Source organism: Tachypleus tridentatus, chromosome 2, assembly GCF_004210375.1.
Source record: "Tachypleus tridentatus isolate NWPU-2018 chromosome 2, ASM421037v1, whole genome shotgun sequence".
Lineage (NCBI taxonomy): Eukaryota > Metazoa > Arthropoda > Merostomata > Xiphosura > Limulidae > Tachypleus > Tachypleus tridentatus.
Genome location: NC_134826.1, coordinates 128265702 through 128283403, shown reverse-complemented (window position 1 = coordinate 128283403; position 17702 = coordinate 128265702). Strand labels below are relative to the sequence as shown.

The following is a 17702-nucleotide window of genomic DNA, read 5'->3' as shown; positions in this document are numbered from 1 at the left end:
GACAGTCCATTGAAGATGATGAGCGTCCTGGACGTCCTTCCACGTCAACTGACGACCCACACGTCGACAAAATCAACACCCTGGTGCGGGCAAATCGACGTATGACTGTCAGGGAGTTTGCTGAAGAGTGTGGGATATCAGTTGGATCTTGTTACGAGATTTTAACCGAAAAATTGAAGACGCACCACGTTGCTGCGAAATTTGTGCCTCAGAACTCGTGAGTTTTTGGCCAAACACTCGATCACTGTTCTTCCCCATCCCCCCTACTCACCTGACCTTGCTCCTTGCGATTTTTTCTTGTTCCCCAAACCCAAAAGACCCTTGAAAGGAAGAAGATTTGAGACGATTCCCGAGATTAAGGCAAATGCGACGATGGAGCTGGAGGACATTACAAAAGAAGCGTACCAGGACTGTTTCAACAAGTGGAAACACCGTTGGAATAAGTGTGTGCGTTGGGGAGGAGAGTACTTTGAAGGGGTCCAAGACCTGTAACTTCTAAATAAAGTACATTTTGTTTTATGACATCAGTCCGCGTATTTTTTGAACAGCCCTCGTACACACAACGTATGACTCTTACCGAGTTACGTGACGAAATTGATTATAATTATTGCCTTTAAAATAATTACTTTTATGTCATGAAAACTAAATAATAATTAAATATTAGATCACTAAATGAACTAAATAACAACTCTTATACTAAACAGTCTTATATATTCAACAAATTGTTGATGTTAGGGAACAGAACATTAATATCAAGCATGTTTTTCTAAAGTAGTCCAAGAATACGTAGAATTTACGAGGATATAAATTTCCAAGAAACTTTGCAAACTGTCTAGAAAAAATTATGCGTTATAAATACTAGAATCAATAAAGAATTAAGTCAGTTTTTCAGTTGGTAGATGCCAGTAATTTAGTGAAATATTAGTTATTGTCTATATTAAGTTACTTGACATATTAGTCGTGAAATAGTACAAGTAAATTTATTTGTAAGCTAGTCGTAATACCATTATTGAGCAAATCTGTTGAATTTGAAAGTGGAAAACATACCTGTGAACTTAGGTCTACAATTATAAATGATAATACCCTCTTAGTTAAAAAAAGACAATACATACATTTTTAATTTCAAAGAGGTTTCTTTTCCATTAGTGATTCACTGTGATATGAACTTCAGAAAAACAATGAAAATAACGGGTTGAATCTTCAAGGGATGGAATGCCATTTTGAGCTATTAAGCCCAAACTGAACCCTTGGGAAAAAATAAGAAAAGCTGTTATGTACAACGAAGGTACAACGTTACAACAATATATTTCCCTTGATAAATTTTCTTACACAACGAATTATGAAACTTAAAACGTACATATTGAATGAAACTGGAGATTAAAACATACAATTAATGAAGGCTTGTCATAAAATAAAGTTTCAAGAACCAATGCTTGAGAATAGAACTCTTCTGAAACCAAAAATCTCGTTTCATAATATTTCCTTGGTTGTAGACTGTTTATAGATTGTTCCAAAAAGCAATCTTCACTGTAAAATTCTTGTGTGCAAAAAAAGAGCCATCAATGATGACGAGAAAAACCACTTGCATAGAAAAACATATATATGTGAAAACGGCTGGTGGGTAAAAACCAGCCGCTTTTATGTATATATTTTTCAATACACTGAGTCAGATACACCGTTCTTTAAACACTCTCCCAAACTTCATCAGTTGCTAGCAAATGAAGATAAAGTATTAAAAGACACAAAAGTTGTTGAAAGATATTATTTGTAGCAATGAACCACACTAAATATCCGACAACACCTGAAACCGTATTTTAGGATTATAAAACATTCCAATCATATCTGTATCTAATAGCAATTTATGTTAAGCTGAAATGGTATAAAGTCATATATAGAGATAAAGAGATATTAGCATGCGTTTTGCGTGTTTGTAAATGTTACTGAAATTATTATATTTCAGGTTAATGATGTAAACGTCACACTTTTGCACTCGTAAAGAAAACTGCACGATAGTATAGTTTTCGATTCCTCTTCAATAAAGCTAAAATTACAACAATTCTAAAGGGAATACTGGGTTTCGAAGAGGTCTATTGCACACAAGATATCTCACTCTCTGACTGATTGACACTCTTTACTCTTTTATCTAAGTCTCAACGTGTTTTATTAGAACAATAATGTGAAATTCTCGAACAGTATCAACACTCGAAGAGACCCTAGTTCATCGTACGTCCGTATGTTGAGTTCCGATGAAATGAAGTGAGGAGAACGTCCTAAAAAAGTGTATTAGAATGGTAATGTTTCACGTTATCGAATACCGTTCGGTATTGAGTTTGTTTAGTCCTATTTAAGTCGAAAGATAAAAGTGACCTCTCTGGTACATTTCCGCATCTAGAACGAAATTTCGGATTTTAGCGTCATAAGACTCCAATGCTGACACTGTGGAATTGTTTTGAAATCTAATGCGCAAACTTCAACATAGACATTATTATTTCACAGTACTATAGTTTAGTCTTTTAAAAGTGCTTTTCGTATTTGAATCCAATCCTGTTCTTTCCAAAGACTTTAAGAGAAAAGCAGTAAATTCTTGATGGTGCAAGTTATAGCATATTCCATCCTCATTGAGGTTTATCAGCGTTCTCAAAATAAGTAACTCGTCGTCCGCGACAGGATTCGAACCTGCAGTCTTCTGATCCGAAGTCAGACGCCTTATCCATTAGGCCACGCGGACTTTTCGAATTGTATTTCCTATTAGGTGTATTCGAATATTATCACATTAACAGGTAACGCTTTTTTCATTTTCTTTTTTCTTCCGACTATTTATTTTTCCAAAACGGCTAACGAGACCAGGATTTTAGCACTTTAATATCCACAGATAGTACTTCTTCTACTCTTAGTTTAATAGTGCACACAATACAACATTTGGAAGTAGGAGTGGCAAATCAAAACTTCTTCCAAAATATCTTCCTTGTCCTCTCATAATTACAAAGGTTTCGTACAAAATTGCGATATGATGACGTAAAACAAAACGAACAATAACAAATCCTCACGTTGGCTCGACGTCATGGGTGATCTGTTACAATGCTAAAAATATGCTTTCGATTCTCCTTCTGGATAGAGCATATACTGCCCATTCCGCTTAACAACACAAACACATATCAACAACTAACTAAGGTATCAGTGTAATTTCTGATATACTAGATGCCCTTTAGAAATCGATTTTGAAACACTGCCAATTCAGGACACAAAAAAAATGAAATACGGTTTTTACTATCAAGTCATCGAGTTATTTTCAAATATCACTTTTCACTGACGAAATAGTGATAAAAGTAAAGAGAAAAACCTTTTTTTTTTTTCAAGTTGTGCTCGAATATGTTTGACATAAACATCTAGTCGTACTCAACTTACCTAGTAAAAGGATTTAAGTCGTAAATCGAGTAAAAAAATATAAAAGTGGGCTTCGCAATCGAAGCGTCTTTGTTATTAGGCGTAACTGAAGAGTCTCATTCGTATATATATTGTTTTTAATTTTGCGCAAAGTTAATCGAAGCCTATCAGCTCTAGTCATCTCAAATTAAGCAGCGAAAAATATAGAGAGAGCAGCTAGAAGTTTCCGCTCATCAGAAACTCCTGGGCTTCTTTTTCACAGAGGAATAGTTGGATTGAGGGTAATATAACAACGACTCCATTGCTGATAGGCCGAGCTTGTTTGGTGTGACGGGGTTCGAAATCCCCCACCCTGGGATTTCTAGTCGAGTGCCTTATCCACCCAGAAATACTGGGTCTAGTCGCATGTTGGAATTTATATTAAACTTATATAGTACTGAGTCATTTACAGACTTAACTAGTTATGATAATACATGTTTGTACACGTTACTGAAATTATTATATTTCAGGTTAATGATGTAAACGTCACACTTTTGCACTCGTAAAGAAAACTGCACGATAGTATAGTTTTCGATTCCTCTTCAATAAAGCTAAAATTACAACAATTCTAAAGGGAATACTGGGTTTCGAAGAGGTCTATTGCACACAAGAGATCTCACTCTCTGACTGATTGACACTCTTTACTCTTTTATCTAAGTCTCAACGTGTTTTATTAGAATAATAATGTGCAATTCTCGAACAGCATCAACACTCGAAGAGACCCTAGTTCATCGTACGTCCGTATGTTGAGTTCCGATGAAATGAAGTGAGGAGAACGTCCTAAAAAGTGTATTAGAATGGTAATGTTTCACGTTATCGAATACCGTTCGGTATTGAGTTTGTTTAGTCCTATTTAAGTCGAAAGATAAAAAGTGACCTCTCTGGTACATTTCCGCATCTAGAACGAAATTTCGGATTTTAGCGTCATAAGACTCCAATGCTGACACTGTGGAATTGTTTTGAAATCTAATGCGCAAACTTCAACATAGACATTATTATTTCACAGTACTATAGTTTAGTCTTTTAAAAGTGCTTTTCGTATTTGAATCCAATCCTGTTCTTTCCAAAGACTTTAAGAGAAAAGCAGTAAATTCTTGATGGTGCAAGTTATAGCATGTTCCATCCTCATTGAGGTTTATCAGCGTTCTCAAAATAAGTAACTCGTCGTCCGCGACAGGATTCGAACCTGCAGTCTTCTGATCCGAAGTCAGACGCCTTATCCATTAGGCCACGCGGACTTTTCGAGTTGTATTTCCTATTAGGTGTATTCGAATATTATCACATTAACAGGTAACGCTTTTTTCATTTTCCTTTTCTTCCGACTATTTATTTTTCCAAAACGGCTAACGAGACCAGGATTTTAGCACTTTAATATCCACAGATAGTACTTCTTCTACTCTTAGTTTAATAGTGCACACAATACAACATTTCGAAGTAGGAGTGGCAAATCAAAAACTTCTTCCAAAATATCTTCCTTGTCCTCTCATAATTACAAAGGTTTCGTACAAAATTGCGATATCATGACGTAAAACAAAAACGAACAATAACAAATCCTCACGTTGGCTCGACGTCATGGGTGATCTGTTACAATGCTAAAAATATGCTTTCGATTCTCCTTCTGGATAGAGCATATACTGCCCATTCCGCTTAACAACACAAACACATATCAACAACTAACTAAGGTATCAGTGTAATTTCTGATATACTAGATGCCCTTTAGAAATCGATTTTGAAACACTGCCAATTCAGGACACAAAAAAAATGAAATACGGTTTTTACTATCAAGTCATCGAGTTATTTTCAAATATCACTTTTCACTGACGAAATAGTGATAAAAGTAAAGAGAAAAACCTTTTTTTTTTTTCAAGTTGTGCTCGAATATGTTTGACATAAACATCTAGTCGTACTCAACTTACCTAGTAAAAGGATTTAAGTCGTAAATCGAGTAAAAAAATATAAAAGTGGGCTTCGCAATCGAAGCGTCTTTGTTATTAGGCGTAACTGAAGAGTCTCATTCGTATATATATTGTTTTTAATTTTGCGCAAAGTTAATCGAAGCCTATCAGCTCTAGTCATCTCAAATTAAGCAGCGAAAAATATAGAGAGAGCAGCTAGAAGTTTCCGCTCATCAGAAACTCCTGGGCTTCTTTTTCACAGAGGAATAGTTGGATTGAGGGTAATATAACAACGACTCCATTGCTGATAGGCCGAGCTTGTTTGGTGTGACGGGGTTCGAAATCCCCCACCCTGGGATTTCTAGTCGAGTGCCTTATCCACCCAGAAATACTGGGTCTAGTCGCATGTTGGAATTTATATTAAACTTATATAGTATTGAGTCATTTACAGACTTAACTAGTTATGATAATACATGTTTGTACATGTTACTGAAATTATTATATTTCAGGTTAATGATGTAAACGTCACACTTTTGCACTCGTAAAGAAAACTGCACGATAGTATAGTTTTCGATTCCTCTTCAATAAAGCTAAAATTACAACAATTCTAAAGGGAATACTGGGTTTCGAAGAGGTCTATTGCACGCAAGATATCTCACTCTCTGACTGATTGACACTCTTTACTCTTTTATCTAAGTCTCAACGTGTTTTATTAGAATAATAATGTGCAATTCTCGAACAGTATCAACACTCGAAGAGACCCTAGTTCATCGTACGTCCGTATGTTGAGTTCCGATGAAATGAAGTGAGGAGAACGTCCTAAAAGTGTATTAGAATGGTAATGTTTCACGTTATCGAATACCGTTCGGTATTGAGTTTGTTTAGTCCTATTTAAGTCGAAAGATAAAAAAGTGACCTCTCTGGTACATTTCCGCATCTAGAACGAAATTTCGGATTTTAGCGTCATAAGACTCCAATGCTGACTCTGTGGAATTGTTTTGAAATCTAATGCGCAAACTTCAATATAGACATTATTATTTCACAGTACTATAGTTTAGTCTTTTAAAAGTGCTTTTCGTATTTGAATCCAATCCTGTTCTTTCCAAAGTCTTTAAGAGAAAAGCAGTAAATTCTTGATGGTGCAAGTTATAGCATGTTCCATCCTCATTGAGGTTTATCAGCGTTCTCAAAATAAGTAACTCGTCGTCCGCGACAGGATTCGAACCTGCAGTCTTCTGATCCGAAGTCAGACGCCTTATCCATTAGGCCACGCGGACTTTTCGAGTTGTATTTCCTATTAGGTGTATTCGAATATTATCACATTAACAGGTAACGCTTTTTTCATTTTCCTTTTCTTCCGACTATTTATTTTTCCAAAACGGCTAACGAGACCAGGATTTTAGCACTTTAATATCCACAGATAGTACTTCTTCTACTCTTAGTTTAATAGTGCACACAATACAACATTTGGAAGTAGGAGTGGCAAATCAAAACTTCTTCCAAAATATCTTCCTTGTCCTCTCATAATTACAAAGGTTTCGTACAAAATTGCGATATCATGACGTAAAACAAAAACGAACAATAACAAATCCTCACGTTGGCTCGACGTCATGGGTGATCTGTTACAATGCTAAAAATATGCTTTCGATTCTCCTTCTGGATAGAGCATATACTGCCCATTCCGCTTAACAACACAAACACATATCAACAACTAACTAAGGTATCAGTGTAATTTCTGATATACTAGATGCCCTTTAGAAATCGATTTTGAAACACTGCCAATTCAGGACACAAAAAAAATGAAATACGGTTTTTACTATCAAGTCATCGAGTTATTTTCAAATATCACTTTTCACTGACGAAATAGTGATAAAAGTAAAGAGAAAACCTTTTCTTTTTTTTCAAGTTGTGCTCGAATATGTTTGACATAAACATCTAGTCGTACTCAACTTACCTAGTAAAAGGATTTAAGTCGTAAATCGAGTAAAAAAATATAAAAGTGGGCTTCGCAATCGAAGCGTCTTTGTTATTAGGCGTAACTGAAGAGTCTCATTCGTATATATATTTTTTTAATTTTGCGCAAAGTTAATCGAAGCCTATCAGCTCTAGTCATCTCAAATTAAGCAGCGAAAAATATAGAGAGAGCAGCTAGAAGTTTCCGCTCATCAGAAACTCCTGGGCTTCTTTTTCACAGAGGAATAGTTGGATTGAGGGTAATATAACAACGACTCCATTGCTGATAGGCCGAGCTTGTTTGGTGTGACGGGGTTCGAAATCCCCCACCCTGGGATTTCTAGTCGAGTGCCTTATCCACCCAGAAATACTGGGTCTAGTCGCATGTTGGAATTTATATTAAACTTATATAGTATTGAGTCATTTACAGACTTAACTAGTTATGATAATACATGTTTGTACATGTTACTGAAATTATTATATTTCAGGTTAATGATGTAAACGTCACACTTTTGCACTCGTAAAGAAAACTGCACGATAGTATAGTTTTCGATTCCTCTTCAATAAAGCTAAAATTACAACAATTCTAAAGGGAATACTGGGTTTCGAAGAGGTCTATTGCACGCAAGATATCTCACTCTCTGACTGATTGACACTCTTTACTCTTTTATCTAAGTCTCAACGTGTTTTATTAGAATAATAATGTGCAATTCTCGAACAGTATCAACACTCGAAGAGACCCTAGTTCATCGTACGTCCGTATGTTGAGTTCCGATGAAATGAAGTGAGGAGAACGTCCTAAAAGTGTATTAGAATGGTAATGTTTCACGTTATCGAATACCGTTCGGTATTGAGTTTGTTTAGTCCTATTTAAGTCGAAAGATAAAAAGTGACCTCTCTGGTACATTTCCGCATCTAGAACGAAATTTCGGATTTTAGCGTCATAAGACTCCAATGCTGACACTGTGGAATTGTTTTGAAATCTAATGCGCAAACTTCAACATAGACATTATTATTTCACAGTACTATAGTTTAGTCTTTTAAAAGTGCTTTTCGTATTTGAATCCAATCCTGTTCTTTCCAAAGACTTTAAGAGAAAAGCAGTAAATTCTTGATGGTGCAAGTTATAGCATATTCCATCCTCATTGAGGTTTATCAGCGTTCTCAAAATAAGTAACTCGTCGTCCGCGACAGGATTCGAACCTGCAGTCTTCTGATCCGAAGTCAGACGCCTTATCCATTAGGCCACGCGGACTTTTCGAGTTGTATTTCCTATTAGGTGTATTCGAATATTATCACATTAACAGGTAACGCTTTTTTCATTTTCCTTTTCTTCCGACTATTTATTTTTCCAAAACGGCTAACGAGACCAGGATTTTAGCACTTTAATATCCACAGATAGTACTTCTTCTACTCTTAGTTTAATAGTGCACACAATACAACATTTCGAAGTAGGAGTGGCAAATCAAAACTTCTTCCAAAATATCTTCCTTGTCCTCTCATAATTACAAAGGTTTCGTACAAAATTGCGATATCATGACGTAAAACAAAAACGAACAATAACAAATCCTCACGTTGGCTCGACGTCATGGGTGATCTGTTACAATGCTAAAAATATGCTTTCGATTCTCCTTCTGGATAGAGCATATACTGCCCATTCCGCTTAACAACACAAACACATATCAACAACTAACTAAGGTATCAGTGTAATTTCTGATATACTAGATGCCCTTTAGAAATCGATTTTGAAACACTGCCAATTCAGGACACAAAAAAAATGAAATACGGTTTTTACTATCAAGTCATCGAGTTATTTTCAAATATCACTTTTCACTGACGAAATAGTGATAAAAGTAAAGAGAAAACCTTTTTTTTTTTTTCAAGTTGTGCTCGAATATGTTTGACATAAACATCTAGTCGTACTCAACTTACCTAGTAAAAGGATTTAAGTCGTAAATCGAGTAAAAAAAATATAAAAGTGGGCTTCGCAATCGAAGCGTCTTTGTTATTAGGCGTAACTGAAGAGTCTCATTCGTATATATATTTTTTTTAATTTTGCGCAAAGTTAATCGAAGCCTATCAGCTCTAGTCATCTCAAATTAAGCAGCGAAAAATATAGAGAGAGCAGCTAGAAGTTTCCGCTCATCAGAAACTCCTGGGCTTCTTTTTCACAGAGGAATAGTTGGATTGAGGGTAATATAACAACGACTCCATTGCTGATAGGCCGAGCTTGTTTGGTGTGACGGGGTTCGAAATCCCCCACCCTGGGATTTCTAGTCGAGTGCCTTATCCACCCAGAAATACTGGGTCTAGTCGCATGTTGGAATTTATATTAAACTTATATAGTATTGAGTCATTTACAGACTTAACTAGTTATGATAATACATGTTTGTACATGTTACTGAAATTATTATATTTCAGGTTAATGATGTAAACGTCACACTTTTGCACTCGTAAAGAAAACTGCACGATAGTATAGTTTTCGATTCCTCTTCAATAAAGCTAAAATTACAACAATTCTAAAGGGAATACTGGGTTTCGAAGAGGTCTATTGCACGCAAGATATCTCACTCTCTGACTGATTGACACTCTTTACTCTTTTATCTAAGTCTCAACGTGTTTTATTAGAATAATAATGTGCAATTCTCGAACAGTATCAACACTCGAAGAGACCCTAGTTCATCGTACGTCCGTATGTTGAGTTCCGATGAAATGAAGTGAGGAGAACGTCCTAAAAAAGTGTATTAGAATGGTAATGTTTCACGTTATCGAATACCGTTCGGTATTGAGTTTGTTTAGTCCTATTTAAGTCGAAAGATAAAAAGTGACCTCTCTGGTACATTTCCGCATCTAGAACGAAATTTCGGATTTTAGCGTCATAAGACTCCAATGCTGACACTGTGGAATTGTTTTGAAATCTAATGCGCAAACTTCAACATAGACATTATTATTTCACAGTACTATAGTTTAGTCTTTTAAAAGTGCTTTTCGTATTTGAATCCAATCCTGTTCTTTCCAAAGACTTTAAGAGAAAAGCAGTAAATTCTTGATGGTGCAAGTTATAGCATATTCCATCCTCATTGAGGTTTATCAGCGTTCTCAAAATAAGTAACTCGTCGTCCGCGACAGGATTCGAACCTGCAGTCTTCTGATCCGAAGTCAGACGCCTTATCCATTAGGCCACGCGGACTTTTCGAGTTGTATTTCCTATTAGGTGTATTCGAATATTATCACATTAACAGGTAACGCTTTTTTCATTTTCCTTTTCTTCCGACTATTTATTTTTCCAAAACGGCTAACGAGACCAGGATTTTAGCACTTTAATATCCACAGATAGTACTTCTTCTACTCTTAGTTTAATAGTGCACACAATACAACATTTCGAAGTAGGAGTGGCAAATCAAAACTTCTTCCAAAATATCTTCCTTGTCCTCTCATAATTACAAAGGTTTCGTACAAAATTGCGATATCATGACGTAAAACAAAAACGAACAATAACAAATCCTCACGTTGGCTCGACGTCATGGGTGATCTGTTACAATGCTAAAAATATGCTTTCGATTCTCCTTCTGGATAGAGCATATACTGCCCATTCCGCTTAACAACACAAACACATATCAACAACTAACTAAGGTATCAGTGTAATTTCTGATATACTAGATGCCCTTTAGAAATCGATTTTGAAACACTGCCAATTCAGGACACAAAAAAAATGAAATACGGTTTTTACTATCAAGTCATCGAGTTATTTTCAAATATCACTTTTCACTGACGAAATAGTGATAAAAGTAAAGAGAAAACCTTTTCTTTTTTTTTCAAGTTGTGCTCGAATATGTTTGACATAAACATCTAGTCGTACTCAACTTACCTAGTAAAAGGATTTAAGTCGTAAATCGAGTAAAAAAATATAAAAGTGGGCTTCGCAATCGAAGCGTCTTTGTTATTAGGCGTAACTGAAGAGTCTCATTCGTATATATATTTTTTTTAATTTTGCGCAAAGTTAATCGAAGCCTATCAGCTCTAGTCATCTCAAATTAAGCAGCGAAAAATATAGAGAGAGCAGCTAGAAGTTTCCGCTCATCAGAAACTCCTGGGCTTCTTTTTCACAGAGGAATAGTTGGATTGAGGGTAATATAACAACGACTCCATTGCTGATAGGCCGAGCTTGTTTGGTGTGACGGGGTTCGAAATCCCCCACCCTGGGATTTCTAGTCGAGTGCCTTATCCACCCAGAAATACTGGGTCTAGTCGCATGTTGGAATTTATATTAAACTTATATAGTATTGAGTCATTTACAGACTTAACTAGTTATGATAATACATGTTTGTACATGTTACTGAAATTATTATATTTCAGGTTAATGATGTAAACGTCACACTTTTGCACTCGTAAAGAAAACTGCACGATAGTATAGTTTTCGATTCCTCTTCAATAAAGCTAAAATTACAACAATTCTAAAGGGAATACTGGGTTTCGAAGAGGTCTATTGCACGCAAGATATCTCACTCTCTGACTGATTGACACTCTTTACTCTTTTATCTAAGTCTCAACGTGTTTTATTAGAATAATAATGTGCAATTCTCGAACAGTATCAACACTCGAAGAGACCCTAGTTCATCGTACGTCCGTATGTTGAGTTCCGATGAAATGAAGTGAGGAGAACGTCCTAAAAAGTGTATTAGAATGGTAATGTTTCACGTTATCGAATACCGTTCGGTATTGAGTTTGTTTAGTCCTATTTAAGTCGAAAGATAAAAAGTGACCTCTCTGGTACATTTCCGCATCTAGAACGAAATTTCGGATTTTAGCGTCATAAGACTCCAATGCTGACACTGTGGAATTGTTTTGAAATCTAATGCGCAAACTTCAACATAGACATTATTATTTCACAGTACTATAGTTTAGTCTTTTAAAAGTGCTTTTCGTATTTGAATCCAATCCTGTTCTTTCCAAAGACTTTAAGAGAAAAGCAGTAAATTCTTGATGGTGCAAGTTATAGCATGTTCCATCCTCATTGAGGTTTATCAGCGTTCTCAAAATAAGTAACTCGTCGTCCGCGACAGGATTCGAACCTGCAGTCTTCTGATCCGAAGTCAGACGCCTTATCCATTAGGCCACGCGGACTTTTCGAGTTGTATTTCCTATTAGGTGTATTCGAATATTATCACATTAACAGGTAACGCTTTTTTCATTTTCCTTTTCTTCCGACTATTTATTTTTCCAAAACGGCTAACGAGACCAGGATTTTAGCACTTTAATATCCACAGATAGTACTTCTTCTACTCTTAGTTTAATAGTGCACACAATACAACATTTCGAAGTAGGAGTGGCAAATCAAAACTTCTTCCAAAATATCTTCCTTGTCCTCTCATAATTACAAAGGTTTCGTACAAAATTGCGATATCATGACGTAAAACAAAAACGAACAATAACAAATCCTCACGTTGGCTCGACGTCATGGGTGATCTGTTACAATGCTAAAAATATGCTTTCGATTCTCCTTCTGGATAGAGCATATACTGCCCATTCCGCTTAACAACACAAACACATATCAACAACTAACTAAGGTATCAGTGTAATTTCTGATATACTAGATGCCCTTTAGAAATCGATTTTGAAACACTGCCAATTCAGGACACAAAAAAAATGAAATACGGTTTTTACTATCAAGTCATCGAGTTATTTTCAAATATCACTTTTCACTGACGAAATAGTGATAAAAGTAAAGAGAAAACCTTTTTTTTTTTTTCAAGTTGTGCTCGAATATGTTTGACATAAACATCTAGTCGTACTCAACTTACCTAGTAAAAGGATTTAAGTCGTAAATCGAGTAAAAAAAATATAAAAGTGGGCTTCGCAATCGAAGCGTCTTTGTTATTAGGCGTAACTGAAGAGTCTCATTCGTATATATATTTTTTTAATTTTGCGCAAAGTTAATCGAAGCCTATCAGCTCTAGTCATCTCAAATTAAGCAGCGAAAAATATAGAGAGAGCAGCTAGAAGTTTCCGCTCATCAGAAACTCCTGGGCTTCTTTTTTCACAGAGGAATAGTTGGATTGAGGGTAATATAACAACGACTCCATTGCTGATAGGCCGAGCTTGTTTGGTGTGACGGGGTTCGAAATCCCCCACCCTGGGATTTCTAGTCGAGTGCCTTATCCACCCAGAAATACTGGGTCTAGTCGCATGTTGGAATTTATATTAAACTTATATAGTATTGAGTCATTTACAGACTTAACTAGTTATGATAATACATGTTTGTACATGTTACTGAAATTATTATATTTCAGGTTAATGATGTAAACGTCACACTTTTGCACTCGTAAAGAAAACTGCACGATAGTATAGTTTTCGATTCCTCTTCAATAAAGCTAAAATTACAACAATTCTAAAGGGAATACTGGGTTTCGAAGAGGTCTATTGCACGCAAGATATCTCACTCTCTGACTGATTGACACTCTTTACTCTTTTATCTAAGTCTCAACGTGTTTTATTAGAATAATAATGTGCAATTCTCGAACAGTATCAACACTCGAAGAGACCCTAGTTCATCGTACGTCCGTATGTTGAGTTCCGATGAAATGAAGTGAGGAGAACGTCCTAAAAAGTGTATTAGAATGGTAATGTTTCACGTTATCGAATACCGTTCGGTATTGAGTTTGTTTAGTCCTATTTAAGTCGAAAGATAAAAAGTGACCTCTCTGGTACATTTCCGCATCTAGAACGAAATTTCGGATTTTAGCGTCATAAGACTCCAATGCTGACACTGTGGAATTGTTTTGAAATCTAATGCGCAAACTTCAACATAGACATTATTATTTCACAGTACTATAGTTTAGTCTTTTAAAAGTGCTTTTCGTATTTGAATCCAATCCTGTTCTTTCCAAAGACTTTAAGAGAAAAGCAGTAAATTCTTGATGGTGCAAGTTATAGCATGTTCCATCCTCATTGAGGTTTATCAGCGTTCTCAAAATAAGTAACTCGTCGTCCGCGACAGGATTCGAACCTGCAGTCTTCTGATCCGAAGTCAGACGCCTTATCCATTAGGCCACGCGGACTTTTCGAGTTGTATTTCCTATTAGGTGTATTCGAATATTATCACATTAACAGGTAACGCTTTTTTCATTTTCCTTTTCTTCCGACTATTTATTTTTCCAAAACGGCTAACGAGACCAGGATTTTAGCACTTTAATATCCACAGATAGTACTTCTTCTACTCTTAGTTTAATAGTGCACACAATACAACATTTCGAAGTAGGAGTGGCAAATCAAAAACTTCTTCCAAAATATCTTCCTTGTCCTCTCATAATTACAAAGGTTTCGTACAAAATTGCGATATCATGACGTAAAACAAAAACGAACAATAACAAATCCTCACGTTGGCTCGACGTCATGGGTGATCTGTTACAATGCTAAAAATATGCTTTCGATTCTCCTTCTGGATAGAGCATATACTGCCCATTCCGCTTAACAACACAAACACATATCAACAACTAACTAAGGTATCAGTGTAATTTCTGATATACTAGATGCCCTTTAGAAATCGATTTTGAAACACTGCCAATTCAGGACACAAAAAAAATGAAATACGGTTTTTACTATCAAGTCATCGAGTTATTTTCAAATATCACTTTTCACTGACGAAATAGTGATAAAAGTAAAGAGAAAAACATTTTTTTTTTTTTTTCAAGTTGTGCTCGAATATGTTTGACATAAACATCTAGTCGTACTCAACTTACCTAGTAAAAGGATTTAAGTCGTAAATCGAGTAAAAAAAATATAAAAGTGGGCTTCGCAATCGAAGCGTCTTTGTTATTAGGCGTAACTGAAGAGTCTCATTCGTATATATATTTTTTTAATTTTGCGCAAAGTTAATCGAAGCCTATCAGCTCTAGTCATCTCAAATTAAGCAGCGAAAAATATAGAGAGAGCAGCTAGAAGTTTCCGCTCATCAGAAACTCCTGGGCTTCTTTTTCACAGAGGAATAGTTGGATTGAGGGTAATATAACAACGACTCCATTGCTGATAGGCCGAGCTTGTTTGGTGTGACGGGGTTCGAAATCCCCCACCCTGGGATTTCTAGTCGAGTGCCTTATCCACCCAGAAATACTGGGTCTAGTCGCATGTTGGAATTTATATTAAACTTATATAGTATTGAGTCATTTACAGACTTAACTAGTTATGATAATACATGTTTGTACATGTTACTGAAATTATTATATTTCAGGTTAATGATGTAAACGTCACACTTTTGCACTCGTAAAGAAAACTGCACGATAGTATAGTTTTCGATTCCTCTTCAATAAAGCTAAAATTACAACAATTCTAAAGGGAATACTGGGTTTCGAAGAGGTCTATTGCACGCAAGATATCTCACTCTCTGACTGATTGACACTCTTTACTCTTTTATCTAAGTCTCAACGTGTTTTATTAGAATAATAATGTGCAATTCTCGAACAGTATCAACACTCGAAGAGACCCTAGTTCATCGTACGTCCGTATGTTGAGTTCCGATGAAATGAAGTGAGGAGAACGTCCTAAAAAAGTGTATTAGAATGGTAATGTTTCACGTTATCGAATACCGTTCGGTATTGAGTTTGTTTAGTCCTATTTAAGTCGAAAGATAAAAGTGACCTCTCTGGTACATTTCCGCATCTAGAACGAAATTTCGGATTTTAGCGTCATAAGACTCCAATGCTGACACTGTGGAATTGTTTTGAAATCTAATGCGCAAACTTCAACATAGACATTATTATTTCACAGTACTATAGTTTAGTCTTTTAAAAGTGCTTTTCGTATTTGAATCCAATCCTGTTCTTTCCAAAGACTTTAAGAGAAAAGCAGTAAATTCTTGATGGTGCAAGTTATAGCATGTTCCATCCTCATTGAGGTTTATCAGCGTTCTCAAAATAAGTAACTCGTCGTCCGCGACAGGATTCGAACCTGCAGTCTTCTGATCCGAAGTCAGACGCCTTATCCATTAGGCCACGCGGACTTTTCGAGTTGTATTTCCTATTAGGTGTATTCGAATATTATCACATTAACAGGTAACGCTTTTTTCATTTTCCTTTTTCTTCCGACTATTTATTTTGCCAAAAACGGCTAACGAGACCAGGATTTTAGCACTTTAATATCCACAGATAGTACTTCTTCTACTCTTAGTTTAATAGTGCACACAATACAACATTTCGAAGTAGGAGTGGCAAATCAAAAACTTCTTCCAAAATATCTTCCTTGTCCTCTCATAATTACAAAGGTTTCGTACAAAATTGCGATATCATGACGTAAAACAAAAACGAACAATAACAAATCCTCACGTTGGCTCGACGTCATGGGTGATCTGTTACAATGCTAAAAATATGCTTTCGATTCTCCTTCTGGATAGAGCATATACTGCCCATTCCGCTTAACAACACAAACACATATCAACAACTAACTAAGGTATCAGTGTAATTTCTGATATACTAGATGCCCTTTAGAAATCGATTTTGAAACACTGCCAATTCAGGACACAAAAAAAATGAAATACGGTTTTTACTATCAAGTCATCGAGTTATTTTCAAATATCACTTTTCACTGACGAAATAGTGATAAAAGTAAAGAGAAAAACCTTTTTTTTTTTTTTCAAGTTGTGCTCGAATATGTTTGACATAAACATCTAGTCGTACTCAACTTACCTAGTAAAAGGATTTAAGTCGTAAATCGAGTAAAAAAAATATAAAAGTGGGCTTCGCAATCGAAGCGTCTTTGTTATTAGGCGTAACTGAAGAGTCTCATTCGTATATATATTTTTTTAATTTTGCGCAAAGTTAATCGAAGCCTATCAGCTCTAGTCATCTCAAATTAAGCAGCGAAAAATATAGAGAGAGCAGCTAGAAGTTTCCGCTCATCAGAAACTCCTGGGCTTCTTTTTCACAGAGGAATAGTTGGATTGAGGGTAATATAACAACGACTCCATTGCTGATAGGCCGAGCTTGTTTGGTGTGACGGGGTTCGAAATCCCCCACCCTGGGATTTCTAGTCGAGTGCCTTATCCACCCAGAAATACTGGGTCTAGTCGCATGTTGGAATTTATATTAAACTTATATAGTATTGAGTCATTTACAGACTTAACTAGTTATGATAATACATGTTTGTACATGTTACTGAAATTATTATATTTCAGGTTAATGATGTAAACGTCACACTTTTGCACTCGTAAAGAAAACTGCACGATAGTATAGTTTTCGATTCCTCTTCAATAAAGCTAAAATTACAACAATTCTAAAGGGAATACTGGGTTTCGAAGAGGTCTATTGCACGCAAGATATCTCACTCTCTGACTGATTGACACTCTTTACTCTTTTATCTAAGTCTCAACGTGTTTTATTAGAATAATAATGTGCAATTCTCGAACAGTATCAACACTCGAAGAGACCCTAGTTCATCGTA

General features: G+C 35.8%; 8 non-coding genes across 8 annotated transcripts; all 8 read right to left on the bottom strand.

Moving 5' to 3' along the window:
• Positions 1–2655: 2655 nt before the first annotated feature.
• TRNAR-UCG (transfer RNA arginine (anticodon UCG)) lies at positions 2656–2728 on the bottom strand. The gene has a single exon. It is a non-coding gene; the product is annotated as a tRNA-Arg (tRNA).
• A 1860-nt stretch (positions 2729–4588) lies between these two features.
• Positions 4589–4661, bottom strand: TRNAR-UCG (transfer RNA arginine (anticodon UCG)). Its single transcript has one exon. It is a non-coding gene; the product is annotated as a tRNA-Arg (tRNA).
• Positions 4662–6522: 1861 nt separating this feature from the next.
• On the bottom strand, positions 6523–6595 carry TRNAR-UCG (transfer RNA arginine (anticodon UCG)). The gene has a single exon. It is a non-coding gene; the product is annotated as a tRNA-Arg (tRNA).
• A 1858-nt stretch (positions 6596–8453) lies between these two features.
• On the bottom strand, positions 8454–8526 carry TRNAR-UCG (transfer RNA arginine (anticodon UCG)). Its single transcript has one exon. It is a non-coding gene; the product is annotated as a tRNA-Arg (tRNA).
• Positions 8527–10388: 1862 nt separating this feature from the next.
• TRNAR-UCG (transfer RNA arginine (anticodon UCG)) lies at positions 10389–10461 on the bottom strand. Its single transcript has one exon. It is a non-coding gene; the product is annotated as a tRNA-Arg (tRNA).
• Positions 10462–12322: 1861 nt separating this feature from the next.
• On the bottom strand, positions 12323–12395 carry TRNAR-UCG (transfer RNA arginine (anticodon UCG)). The gene has a single exon. It is a non-coding gene; the product is annotated as a tRNA-Arg (tRNA).
• A 1861-nt stretch (positions 12396–14256) lies between these two features.
• Positions 14257–14329, bottom strand: TRNAR-UCG (transfer RNA arginine (anticodon UCG)). Its single transcript has one exon. It is a non-coding gene; the product is annotated as a tRNA-Arg (tRNA).
• Positions 14330–16193: 1864 nt separating this feature from the next.
• Positions 16194–16266, bottom strand: TRNAR-UCG (transfer RNA arginine (anticodon UCG)). The gene has a single exon. It is a non-coding gene; the product is annotated as a tRNA-Arg (tRNA).
• Between the last annotated feature and the right edge of the window lie 1436 nt (positions 16267–17702).